Raw genomic sequence first — 12,682 nt, 5'->3', positions numbered from 1 at the left:
AGCCCACAGAAGATGAATACCTTATCCCGAGTCACAGAGTTAATCTAACTTTAAGGCAAAAGTTTCACGAAGTGTTATTGTACTCAGTAAAGACAGAAGAATTTATACTACCCCAATTCTCACAGTTTCTTATACATTTAATAAAATACCTTGTATAAAACCATTTTGCCATTTGCCTTTTTTTGCTATAGAATTCAAGAGGACTTTCCCATTTATGTGACGCTTTAAGTGAGAGATTAAAATATAAAATTGTTTTTACTTCTTAGGTTTCCAGAATCTATATCGAGTGATTTGCTAGACTAATTATATTTTCTAATTCTTCTTAAAAGAAGGCTTTTTAAAATTGCTAAATAAATTTTGGGTAGCAACTGCAAAAAAAAAAAAATTGTCAGAGAAAACAGGAGCAAAAACAGGGTCACTTTTATAGCCTATTAAAAGGAAAACCCAAAGTTTTTATAGCCCAGCTTAGCTCTAACTGGATGAGTAATTAGGGCTGATAACATGGTCTTACTGTGTAGATGCCTGTGTTGAGTAAAGTAATGGTACCCAGATGACCTGCCCCCCACTGCAAAGAAACTGTCTCAAAATTACTGAAGGTGGATTTTTATATTTTATTTATTTATTTACTTATTTATTTATGTACAGTCAGTTACAATGTGTCAATTTCTGGCATACAGCTTATGGCTAAATACATGTTGCTGCTCCCCAACCTTAGAGGATTTTAATTCAGCAAGTTTGGAGTGGCTCAGAAATCTTGATTTTGTTTAAACCCCGCTCCAATGATTTGGTTGTTCAGTCATGTAGAACCATCAATCATGTTAACAATGTTTTACTTGTACCAGATATCGCCCAACTCCGAGCTTTATCTCATTAGTGTGGAAGCTTGGGCAAACCAAGAAAAATTTCTCAGCCTCATATTCCATACTATAGAGTGAGGGATATCAAACCTCAGTGGTGCCTTGTCCACCACATGGGGCCACAACTCACTTAAGATCATGAGTGCCAAAGGTGTTAAACTCTAAAGCTGTTTACAGTGTCCTTAACTTTAGTTGATGCCCGAGCAATTTGGTAGGTAAGAGACAAGTTTTGAGTGTCTGTTCCACACCAGGCACTGTCCTTGGTACTTTATCTTCTCAACCATCAATTTTTACGATTGCCAGGACCAGTCAAGTACAGAACTTTCTCCATGTTGCATCTGCCAGCCTTCCAGATGCTTCATTACAATCCATTAGCTCTATTTTACCTTTCTTTGACTGCTGACTTTTGGATTCAGTTCTTAAGCTCTGTTTCCCTCCTAGGATACGGTACGTGACTTGGTTATGCCCACATTGCCCTCCCTTCACTTTGCATCCTGCAAAAAAGGATCAGTCCCTCTCTCTTTCAAGGGACTCCTGGAGTTTCATTCCAGACATAGGTCCTGGGATTCTGGTTTCTTGGAATGGACCGTCAGACAACAAACATTTTGCAAGTTAAATGTCGTGATCTGTTTTTTTATAGATAAGAAAAATGAGCCTCTGTGATAAGTAACACACTCCAGCTCCACCACTAGGAAGGAGCAGAACTGGGATTTGCAGCCAGGGACCGTGCAGCTCTGAGTCCTGAAACTGTTCTACCAAATCATTCTATCTCCCGAGATTTCCAGGAAAATGGAAGCTTAGGAGGGCAAAGTGCAAGACAGAAACTTTCATCTTTTTGACTTTGCCAGACATTTTGCTCTACTTCGGAAGTAGACTGCTTATACTATGCTTCTGAGAACCTGTCCCCATTTTGAGGAGTGCTTTGATCACTCAGATCAATGCCCCCACTCTCCTAGTCTATGTGGTCTCTGTTTCTGAAGGGAAAGCCCTTCTTTTTTCCTGGTCACTATCTATATCACAGACCACAGAGCTTAGGATGACTTTTCTGTGCTTATACACAGTGTTCTGCCTCACTCTTTCCCCAAGTCAACTTCAGGCTGCTCTACTAAAAGAAGAGCAGGCTCTAAGCCCAGAAATCTGAAGAAATACCATAAGGGTAACAGGGATCAATATATTTCCCTTTACATTGGTTTTTACATTGACTGTGTGATTATTTCATTATATCTGTCACTCACATGTGCCTATAAGTTTATTGAATAAACCTAGGACAGTGCCTGGGATAAAATTCTTGTTCAATGAATAAGTGAATGAATAAATGAATGAATGGATAGATTAATTCTTTAAAGTTTCTATACCAAAAATAAAATTATAAGGGGAGTTGAATTTGGAGAGCACATTGGAAAACTATTTGTCGTATGGTGTTTGCTTGAGTAGAAAAATCCCATAATTTCCAAGTTCAGTCCATCAGTCACCCAACCAAACAAAACATTTTTGAGTACCCAGTGTGTACTAGGTTCTTTATTCCATGTTAAAAGGATGTAGAGTTGAACAAATAAGATACTTACAGGGCACGTACATCATTGGTTATGAGATTGGATTACACCTAAAAGCCACCAACCTCAGAAGCAGCGCACTAGGTCTTAGAGGACAGGTAGGGGGTTAAAAAAAAAAAGGGCTTTCAATTAGGAGGTTAGTGGGAGTAAAGATCACTGTTAAGGTGGTCAAGGAAGGCTTTGCTCTTAGAAAGAGTGAGCAGAGACTTGGTGACATGAATATGCTTGGCACGTACCAAGATAGGTGGACCTGTCTTGCCTACATATTGAGCTCTGATGGAAAAAATAAAATAAAATAAAACTATGAGATACTATTTAGGATATGACTGAGGCTGGATTGTAAAAGGTGGGTTTTTTCCTGTTTGTTTTCTGTTTTCTATTTTGTTTATTTGTTTGTTTGTTTTGTTTTATTTTTTAATGCAGGGTTAATGTCCTGAGTTTTGGAGCTCAAACTCAATGATTCTCTCTCCTAAAAAGGAGATGGCCTCATTGGCTCATTGTAGTGGGCACAGAACTGATTTAGCCATATGTAATTTTCCCTGTGTTTAAAGGTCTCTGTGTTTCTTTTGACTCCTTAAATTTTCAAAGGAAGGGGAAAAAGCATATTTAGTTGCTTAATATTTCTGTATATCTTAAAGGACCCTTCGTATTTATCATCAGAGACACACCAAAGCACATTACAAGTAATGTAAGCCAGCTGGCGTTTTGCAGGCCAAAGTCAGTTGATGGTTTAATAGTAAAAACCATCTTTTTGTTAACATTTTTCTGGAGCACATCACCAAAGAATGCATGGCCCCTTTTTACATTTTTCAGAAAAGAACTGTCTTATTAGCTCTTTTCTTAGGTTTCTGAATATTTCTAGGAGAAGACTTGGTCTGGTTTCTTTTGAGAACTCTTTCAGAGCTGTCTGAACCACCTTTCAAACATCAATGAAATTCTTTTTAATGTGAATTTGTGTATTCTCCAAATTTACCCACTTAGATCATGTCTAATAAACATATAAGGTTAGCAAAACCTTCTTGTCTAGGACATAAACTAATCTGTGTCCTCTGTGCTGGTTCAAGAACTGGTGATTGAAAAAGTAACTCAGAATCTAACTATTAGAGATTTGTCATTCACTGTTCTCTTCCATCTCCAAACCCTGATTTAGTCACAATTCATGGGTCTCCACACAGAATTGGAGAATGGCCACTGAAGTTCAAAAAAGAGGCCAAAAGGGTAAATGCTCTGTGCATCCAGGTATTTACCATTTTCCTGAATATTCCATGCTCCTTCCTAATCCTTATCTTTATACATAATGTACTAAACAGAATTTGGAGTCCATCCCAAAGACTACTTCCTCCAGGGACCCCATTCTTTGCCACTTCACCTTTTCCCTCCACCCTACTTCTGGCTCATTTATAGGGAATTTCACATAGTTTTATTACATCATATAATCCAACTGTGAACTGCTGAAGGGCAAGGACGGTGCCTAATTGCTCCACAATCCAGCTTTGGATGCATCATTGTAATTGGAACATAGTTTTGAAATGTCATGATGTCTATGTCGGGTACATTGTGGGAAGTTATTACATGCTTGCATAAGGAAAGATATTAAAGAAATAGCTCCAGGTGGAGCTACAGAGATCTATCTTTGGAGAAAGATACTACACAAAAGAAAAAAAAAAAAGTTACTATCATGGATAGGGCAGTTGAGTTTAGTGCGTGTAAAATTTTCCCACCAAAGTTCTTCTGGAGGTAATCCTTTGATTGAAAACTTTGGTGGGAAAATTTTACATGCACTAAATTCAATTATCTAATTTCATCTTCTCAACAATTCTAAGGAAGTGGTTACTATTCACACACTACAGATCTGTAAACTGAAACGCCAAGTAGTTAAAATGCTGACTTAGGACTCGATCAGAACTCACGAATTTAAATGCTATAATTTTCTTTTCCTTACAGGGGTAAACTGAAGAGGAAGAGGGTAAATTATATCATAGACAGCATGAAAAACAAAACTCCAAACCATTACCTGCCCTGTTATCTTGTCCCTGATGCAAGAGAAAGGCTCTGGCCATAGAGGGGCGGAATATGACCCTGTCTTAACCTCTGAGGATTTAGTTCCCATAGCTTTTCCTCTGAGTTGAAGCTCCTCAAACTCAAAGTCATAAACTCCCAGGGGTCTCAGGATTCCTCCTGTTACTAGTCACCAGGCCTGGCTTTGAGTAGAGAAGATGGTGTACAAAACCCTACTCGCAAAGGAAAAAAAAGATGAGTCACTGTAATGTGATGATTTCCATTGGTGCAGCTGGGGAAAGACATGGCTTCTGCCAACATCCACTGAAGTCTCTTTGTGCCAACCCCTCAGAATAGAAACCCCTGAGAAAAACCAGGGGGCATCTCTCAGAAACACAAGAAGTCTGCCTGGGGTTTAGTTACATGTAAAGATTATACACTGAGCATCTAGGCTTCTGTTGGTTTTGCCCCTGTGCTGAATTTTCACCACATCGTCCCTCTTTCTACCTCCTGAGTCACTCAGAAGCCAGCAATGCTCTTCAAGAGTTGTCTCTTAGGAGCTCCTTCTATTCTAGAGAAATAAAGTGCCACAAGTACAAAATTCATATTTTGGCAAGGAGCTTCATTTACCAGCCTTTATCTTCCCACAGATTTCATTTTATTTAAATAGTACCTTCCTGGTGAATTGGGACCATGTAGACCCACCAAAGGCAAAACCCCAGGCAGAAAGGAGGACTTTGCGAGCTTGTTTGCTATTCCAAGTGACATTTCCTTAGATGTTTGCTGCCCTGCTGTGCAAACATAGTTACGCATGAAATAAAGTAAAAACAAAAAAAATTAAACAGCAGTTAGTGGTTGGATGTTATTTCCAGTTTGGAACCACTGACGAGGCTGCTATAGAAAACTCTTCCCTCTGTTATTACAAAATAACAGTCTGTGGATGGTGAAAAGAAAACACAACTGAATTTTCTTTTAACTTCAAATACAGAAGCTAGTGCATCTATCATTACCACCACATTACAATACATTATGGGAGAAGGTCATCGTAACTTTAGAGGGGTTATTTCCATCCACGTCTCTCATCCTCTCAAAATTGTTATACAGGGACCAGGACGATGCCAAATGCTCTGCTAAAGAAAACACAACAAGTTGAAGTGAGTGAGTTAGAGAGAATGAAACAGAACCAAAAGGTCAATGCATTGGGACCCAACATTAAAGCGGCAGGCTTGATCACAATGCGCCCAGATACAGCAGCATCAAGAACAGCCCCATTATCCTCGTTCACTTTTGCCTTTATGTCAACTTCTCCTTTTCCATAAAGACTATTCTGTATCCAAAGCCCACAAATGTGGTCCTTGTCAATATCCATGGAGTCAATCTAGGAACAAAAAGAATTCTCCCACCTCTTTCCTTCATAGAATTTTGTCATTACTTTCCTGACACTAATAATGATGATGATGATAAAAACAACAGCAGCTATAAAGTAGCTAATAAATACATGTTGAAGATTTACTACATGCCACATGATATTCTTATTTAAATCTCAAAAAAATCCTCTGAGGTGGTGATTAAAGACTTGCTTTGTATATTAGTTATGTGTCCAACTCAGGTGTCTTCGTATGGGACCTTCTGAGCTTATTCAATCACCATACTCCTCAGCCTCAGTCCCTAGTTAGTCCCAACTTGATACATGTGGTACAACTGTCCATAGGAGAGCCAGATATTCCGGAATACTTGGAGATATGGTGACCATGTCTACTCCAAATAACTAATAAAGATTATACCAGAACAATAAGTATACCTAAGCAAAAGAAATGCCAGTACATCAAAATGCTGCTCAAGTTTACCTTCTGACTTGGCTGATCATCTTCAATGGAAATGGAAGTAAACTAACATTTTCAAATGAGTGTATCATCATAGTTTGTACTTCATTTACAATGTGGCTCTTAGTTAAAGGATACGTGAATAATTATTGCACTGAGTGAGGGATATGCTTTAAAGAGCTCTGTAGTGTAACATTTATCTCCATGAAATATTTCTTAACAGTTGCAAGACATGACCTTGAATCAACCACCCAAAGCTGGCATTGCTCTTAAATGGGGCTACTCCACATCATGGCTCTCAGCAGTTCACAGCCATTAAGCTTGACATCATCATTTAGAAAATTTCTTAGATTTTTTTGGTTTTTAGATAGAAAACTAAAAATAACTCTTTTTCTTTTCTCCTCTCTAAAATGAACTGAAAACAAAAAACTAAGGAGAACATGAAATAGAAAAGGAGTATGCTATCTTTGATGAGTCTACGGGACACTTACAATTTCAAACTCTAATATAAAAAGAAGGGCTCTTGAGAGAAATGAAATGAGAGTGACGGTGAGAGACGACACCAAGAAAAGGCACCTGTCTTTAAAGATCTTAGGCCAGAACCAGATGAGTATGGTACCTCTTTGTTTTGGGTGACACAAGAAGTATGTGTAGAATCACAGTATGAGACTCTCTGAACACAGTTTGCCTCTATGGAATGGTAGGCAAACCAGGGTTGAAGAGCAAATGATCACTAACTTTGAAGAAACGGATGATGGCAGAGAAAGAATGAGAGTCAAAGAGCCCTTAAACTTAAAATAAGATTACATCACCCCCCTTTCTCTTTCTCATACACACACAAAAACTCACTCATTCATATTTTCACACACCTTCATCACATAGCATCATGTGTTTTTATGGTGAGCAAAAGAGATTTTCTGTTCTCCTGGCTCTTATTTTTACCTACAGGGCAAAGTGTTGATGAGCAAGTTTTTGTAGACAGACTCTCAAATTCCCTATTTTTTGGCTACTTAACTTGCTTCCAACCATAGCGTCCTCCCATTGGTCCCATGTCCACAAAATCCATTCAAAAATGTCTTGTTCAGGAAAGAAATCCTTTCACTCAAATACAACAAAAACAATAAGACTATTACTACTACTACTCATGGTATTAGTAGCAAGAAACAGAAAATGGTAAGAAAAAATTTTAAATCTATGAAACTTTTTTTGTTAAAAAAATGAGAAATTGAACAATACAAAGAAGGCAGATGAAGAACCACACAAGAAAAATTATAGTGTAAAGCAGCAGAAGGTTTTACCAAACACTGTCCACAACATTAGAGAATGTGAAGGCAATGTGACCTTTAATGAGGGAAACCCAATACGGGGCAAGAGAGAATCAATGAATAAATGCTTAGAATACCAACATGGCAAAACTCAGGAGAGAAGTGTAAGGGTGAATAGAAACCATCAGAGGGAAACAGGAAAAGACAAATACTGAAAAATTAGGAATAAGAAAAGTAGGCTTGACAACCCCGAACAAAAGGACACATTTGTAAAGAGCTTAAAGGATTAATGGGAAGATGATGGAAGCGGAATACATATGAAAGTGTACCAATATATGTATAATTGGTGTCCCTGAAGAAACGTACAGAACAAACGCAACAGGAATAAAATATTCAAATATAAACTTTAGGAAAGCTTTTCTGAAATTTAGAAATATTTTAATCTTCATATTTGATAGGCATTTCATGTTTCAGGAGAAAAATAATACAGATCAATCAAAATAAATATATATATGCTTATATGTTAAAAGACTTAGAGTATATAAAAATAATTCTGGAGATATGCTTGACGAAATAATCAATCTATAAATTGACAAAAATGAATATTTGGCATTCATTTGGCCATCCAGATTCTGAATACCTTACTATATCTAGGCAACTCTTCCCTGAATTATCAGTCTTTGTAAAGTGCAGTGACCAACCCTAATTTGAATAATGAAAATGGTAGGTATTCCCTTTCCCAGCCTTCTTGGTATTTGGGGCACAGGACTGGGGTTCACTAATCAGTCACAGTCATGTCATATTATGATAGAAGAGCTAGTAACGTCTGTAGGGAGAGGTGTTTATCCTTGGCATTGACAGAAAATGGTGGCTGGAAGGTCAAGTTTCTGGCACTGATGCTTGAATAAAGTCTAGAGGTAGCAGTGGTAAAAAGAGTAGTGTCTAGTACTTGGTGGCAGCAAGATACTGTGGTTTTAGCTACTATAAAGATAAACAACTAGACCGTTTGAACAGAAGAGTCCAGAAATAGAATCACACATGTGTGAACAACTTACTTTTCACAAAAGTGGAAAAGCAATTCAGTTTAAAAATGGTAGTCTCTTTTTTTAACAAATGGTGCTGGATTAATTGGCTATCTGTATACACAAAGCAAAGCAAATGAACTTCATTCAATTCATATTTTCCACCACATACAACAATTAACTTAAAATGGACTTTAAATCTATATGTAAAACCTAAAACTATAAAACTTCTGGTAGAAAACAGAAAAGAAAATCTTTATAACCTTGGATTTTACAGAGAGTTCCTAGATACAGCTGCAAAAGCATGGTCTATAAATGTAAAAATATGATAAACGTCACCAAAATTTTAAATGTCTGCTCTCTGAAAGACGAAGAATGAAATGATATACTGCAGACTGGGAGAAACTATTTGCCTGTTGTATGTCCAATCAAAATTTATACCCAGAATATATGTTTAAAAGTTCTCAATACTAATAGTAAGAAAATAATAACTCATTTTTTGGAAAATAAGCAGAAGATTTGAACAGATAAGATATATGAATACCAAATATGAAAATGAAAGGATTATTAACATCCTTAATCATTAGGTAAATGCTCACTGAAACCACAATGATATACCTTTACATGCCTATTACAATGGTCTCCATGTAAAGGACATAAAAATACACGTTTTTAAACTAAATCATTTACAAAGATATTGATATAACCTCAGGGTAGGGAATGTATTTTTAGCCAAACAGGAAACCAGAAACCATAAATGAAATCATGGTAGATTTTTTACATTCCATGAAATTTCTTTAAACAATGACACATTTTATTTGCTTCATATCTTTACCGTGATTCTTATATATATTTTACAAGGCATTGCTAATTACTTTTCTTTCATTCTTGCTGAGAAAAAAATATATGACTGTTTTTGCCATGTAACTAGAATCTTCTTGCTTATTTCATATATCAATTTAAAAGAATCTATTCTTTTTTTCTTGAAAAAAATTTTTTTGCAGCCTACCAGCTTCGTATAGTAGGCCAGCTGTCATCATGGGATTGATTTTCATTGTACTTCTCAGCTAATTCCTATGTATCTTGTATCTCATGTTTCCTATTTCTCACTCAATTTTTTTAAACTTTACTATTTGAATATATCATCTAGAAACTTCCTGAGACTAGTGCATGGGAAATTCTATAGATGTTTTTATTTTTTTCTCATATATTCTCATCACTTAGCTGTGCATAAAATTCTAGATTCAAACTAATTTATTCTTAGAGGTTGGAAGGAAAACAATTTCATTATCTTCAAGCATCCATTATTGATGATGAAAATTCTGATGCCAGTTTGATTTCCATCCTCTGATGTTATGAAATTTTGCCTTTTAAGGATTTTCTCTTGATTTTTTTTGTGTTCTGAAATCCTGGAGAAAGAATGAAATAATTTAAGTGTATGTGTGCGCGCGCGTGTGTGTGTGTTCATGTGTGTGTTTGTGTTACCTTGAGATCACTCGAATATTCCTTTTGAATTAAAAAAAATCATTTTTTCTAAACCTATGGTAAATTGTTTTCTATCCTTTATTTATTTAAGTTCTTCTCCTTTTTCGCTCTTTCTAAAATTTTATTAAATGGCAATTCTTCTGGTACTTTCTGTAGCTTACTATTCTGTCATATTTACCTTTTTTATTCCTTTCTGGGAAATGTTACCAAATTTTACTCCTAGCCCTTCTGTTGAACTTCAAATTTTGGCAAACAATTTTTTATTTCCAATAGGCCTGTCACATGTTTTTTTTTTCAACTTTTCTTTTTGTTATCATAGTCTATTCTTTTTTTATAGAGGCAACAATATCTTTCCATATCGTACTAATACATGTGAATTTTTAGTTCACTTATATTGCATGAAATATCTCTTTGTTTATGTTTAGTTGTTCTGGACTTTAAAAATTTCATTAGTGCTATTTATTATTCTTACACTTCTGGTAAAATCTTTTTTATGCATTCTATTTAGGCATGAAGGAGACTGTGGATTTTTTTTTAGGTAGTTGGAATAATGTTCTTATAGACCTTCTTTTTGATGATCTTGTTGGATATCTATGTCTGGTGTAGAAACTGTCAACTAGAGGGTTTTACTCTCAAGTCTTCTGGCAAAGTTGAGATGGCCATTAGACTAGAAGTGATACAACCTTTAGAAGCCTTAATCTTTCTCAAGAGGTAAACTGAATACTGTCAAAGGGGAACACTCTTTGTTTTTCCCTCTTTTGTTTGCCAGGCAACCTTTGTGTGCAGGTGGTCGTGGTGAAGATGAGGAGATCCAACAGGGCCGGTGATCTCTAGACTACCTTTATTAGTTCCTCTGTTTGGGCTCCTATTTTGTACATGCTAATTCTAAGTGGACCCTCTCCTACATTATTCCACAAAGATTGGATTTACCTCTTTCTGTGAGCTTACAAGCTAATGTGGAGAGGCAAAAAATACATAAGGTCAATAAGCACTGTAAGTTCAAACAGTGATTACTACTACGAGAGAAATAAAGTAGGGTGATAATTACGAGGTGAGACGGTGAGAATTAGTGTATTTTTTTGCCTTCAAAAATAAAGATTCATTTTCAGAGTAAATATTTGGAAAGGAAGAGCATGGACAGTCTGCATTCTTTGCTTTTGTGAATGTTTCATATGTTTCCTACATTAGTGAGGATAGAAACCAAATGCAAGCAAGCTTCATTCTTTGAAATTCACTGATCTGAACAGTTGTTTTTGAGATAGGACTTGCAATAAAGTATATATTTGTCTAGAAATATATTTTATAGCAAATTAAAGTGATTTTATAGTCACTATAAATGGTAGATGGGGAGGAATGAACATAAACTTAATACAAAACCTTATTTTAAGTTCAGTTAGTACAAATCATTGATGTTATTCTATAAAATAGGACATACGTTTATGTATATATATTTATCTCCAAAATCAGTTTCTGGCACAATGAGCTTTTTAAGATAATACAACTAAAACTGCATTACTTTAAAAATATCCTATAAAGCAGACTTCTTACCAAATTAGATTGACCTTTTCCTTTGTTAGTCCAAATCAGCGGGGTTTGACTAAATGCCTGGAAATATATAGAAAGAACCAGATGTCTAGATGTCACAAAACTAGCAAATCCCTAAATTTTATATAATTTCTGGCTCCATTGTGAAGCCTCGAGGGGAGCAGAAATCTTACTTTAAGTATGTGAAGAAAGGGCCCGCTGAGAAGGGAGGGTTGTTTAGAAAAGGCAGGTGGAAAGATGACAGAGGGGTGGGAAAAGGCAAGGTTTCATATTAGAATATCAGTCTGCATGGAATCAACATATTACTCGGGTTATGATTATAAAGTATGTGCACTCCCCATTTCTTTCCTTTCGTATTATCTGCTGCCACCTGACTCTTCTTTTCAGCTCTCACTGAGGCCTCCAGTGATGAATAAATGAATTCATGTTCCATGGAACATGATTTTCACAGGATATGCTAAGGTACTACAGGATACGAGGAGCTCTATGACCAACGAAGTTTGGGAAACTTTGCTAAATTGATACTTTTTGTTTATTGCAAAATTTCTCAGAATCTTTGGGATGCTAACATGAATTGTGAATATCTAAGGCAAGCACAGCATATGCACTGTTTCTCAAATGTATTTGGTCCTGGATATTTCGGCAGAACAGCTTTTTGTGACTAGTATTCCAATGATGATACTTTACGCTCTGTGTATTAAGCATTCAGCTATCAAAGAAGCTAAAGATGAGATTAAAACAGAAAATGAGCCCACAAGGTAGGCAAAATCGTGCTCCATTTCATGGGTTACTGCAACATTTCAATTAGCCCAGTGCTTCTCAAACTATCTGTGACAGAGGACCAGTGTTGCTTATTTTGGTTAAGTTAACTAATTCACCTTGATTCAAACTTTTATAAAAGGCAACAAAAATGTATTATTCAGAAACATGAGAAAACAGACTTAAAATATGACACTTTTTTTTTCTTATTAGATTCAACAGATATAAAATGACTCTGTTAAATTGCTGGTGAAGTTTCAAAACTTAGACTCTCAATTTCTAGACTTCTGTCACTGCGAACCAGTAACACAGCACTTTCTTATTGGCACCAGTTCACACTTTGCGTAGCCCTGAGGTAGCCTATGTGCGTGTAAG

General features: G+C 36.2%; 1 long non-coding RNA gene across 4 annotated transcripts in view; it reads right to left on the bottom strand.

The window, feature by feature from the left end:
* The window catches only part of LOC106730484, a 432,222-nt gene that overhangs the window by 176,961 nt on the left and 242,579 nt on the right, over positions 1–12,682 (bottom strand). The window lies entirely within an intron of this gene.

The sequence above is a fragment of the Camelus ferus genome, chromosome 15, assembly GCF_009834535.1.
Source record: "Camelus ferus isolate YT-003-E chromosome 15, BCGSAC_Cfer_1.0, whole genome shotgun sequence".
Taxonomy (NCBI): domain Eukaryota; kingdom Metazoa; phylum Chordata; class Mammalia; order Artiodactyla; family Camelidae; genus Camelus; species Camelus ferus.
This window is presented reverse-complemented; position numbering and strand designations above follow the sequence as displayed.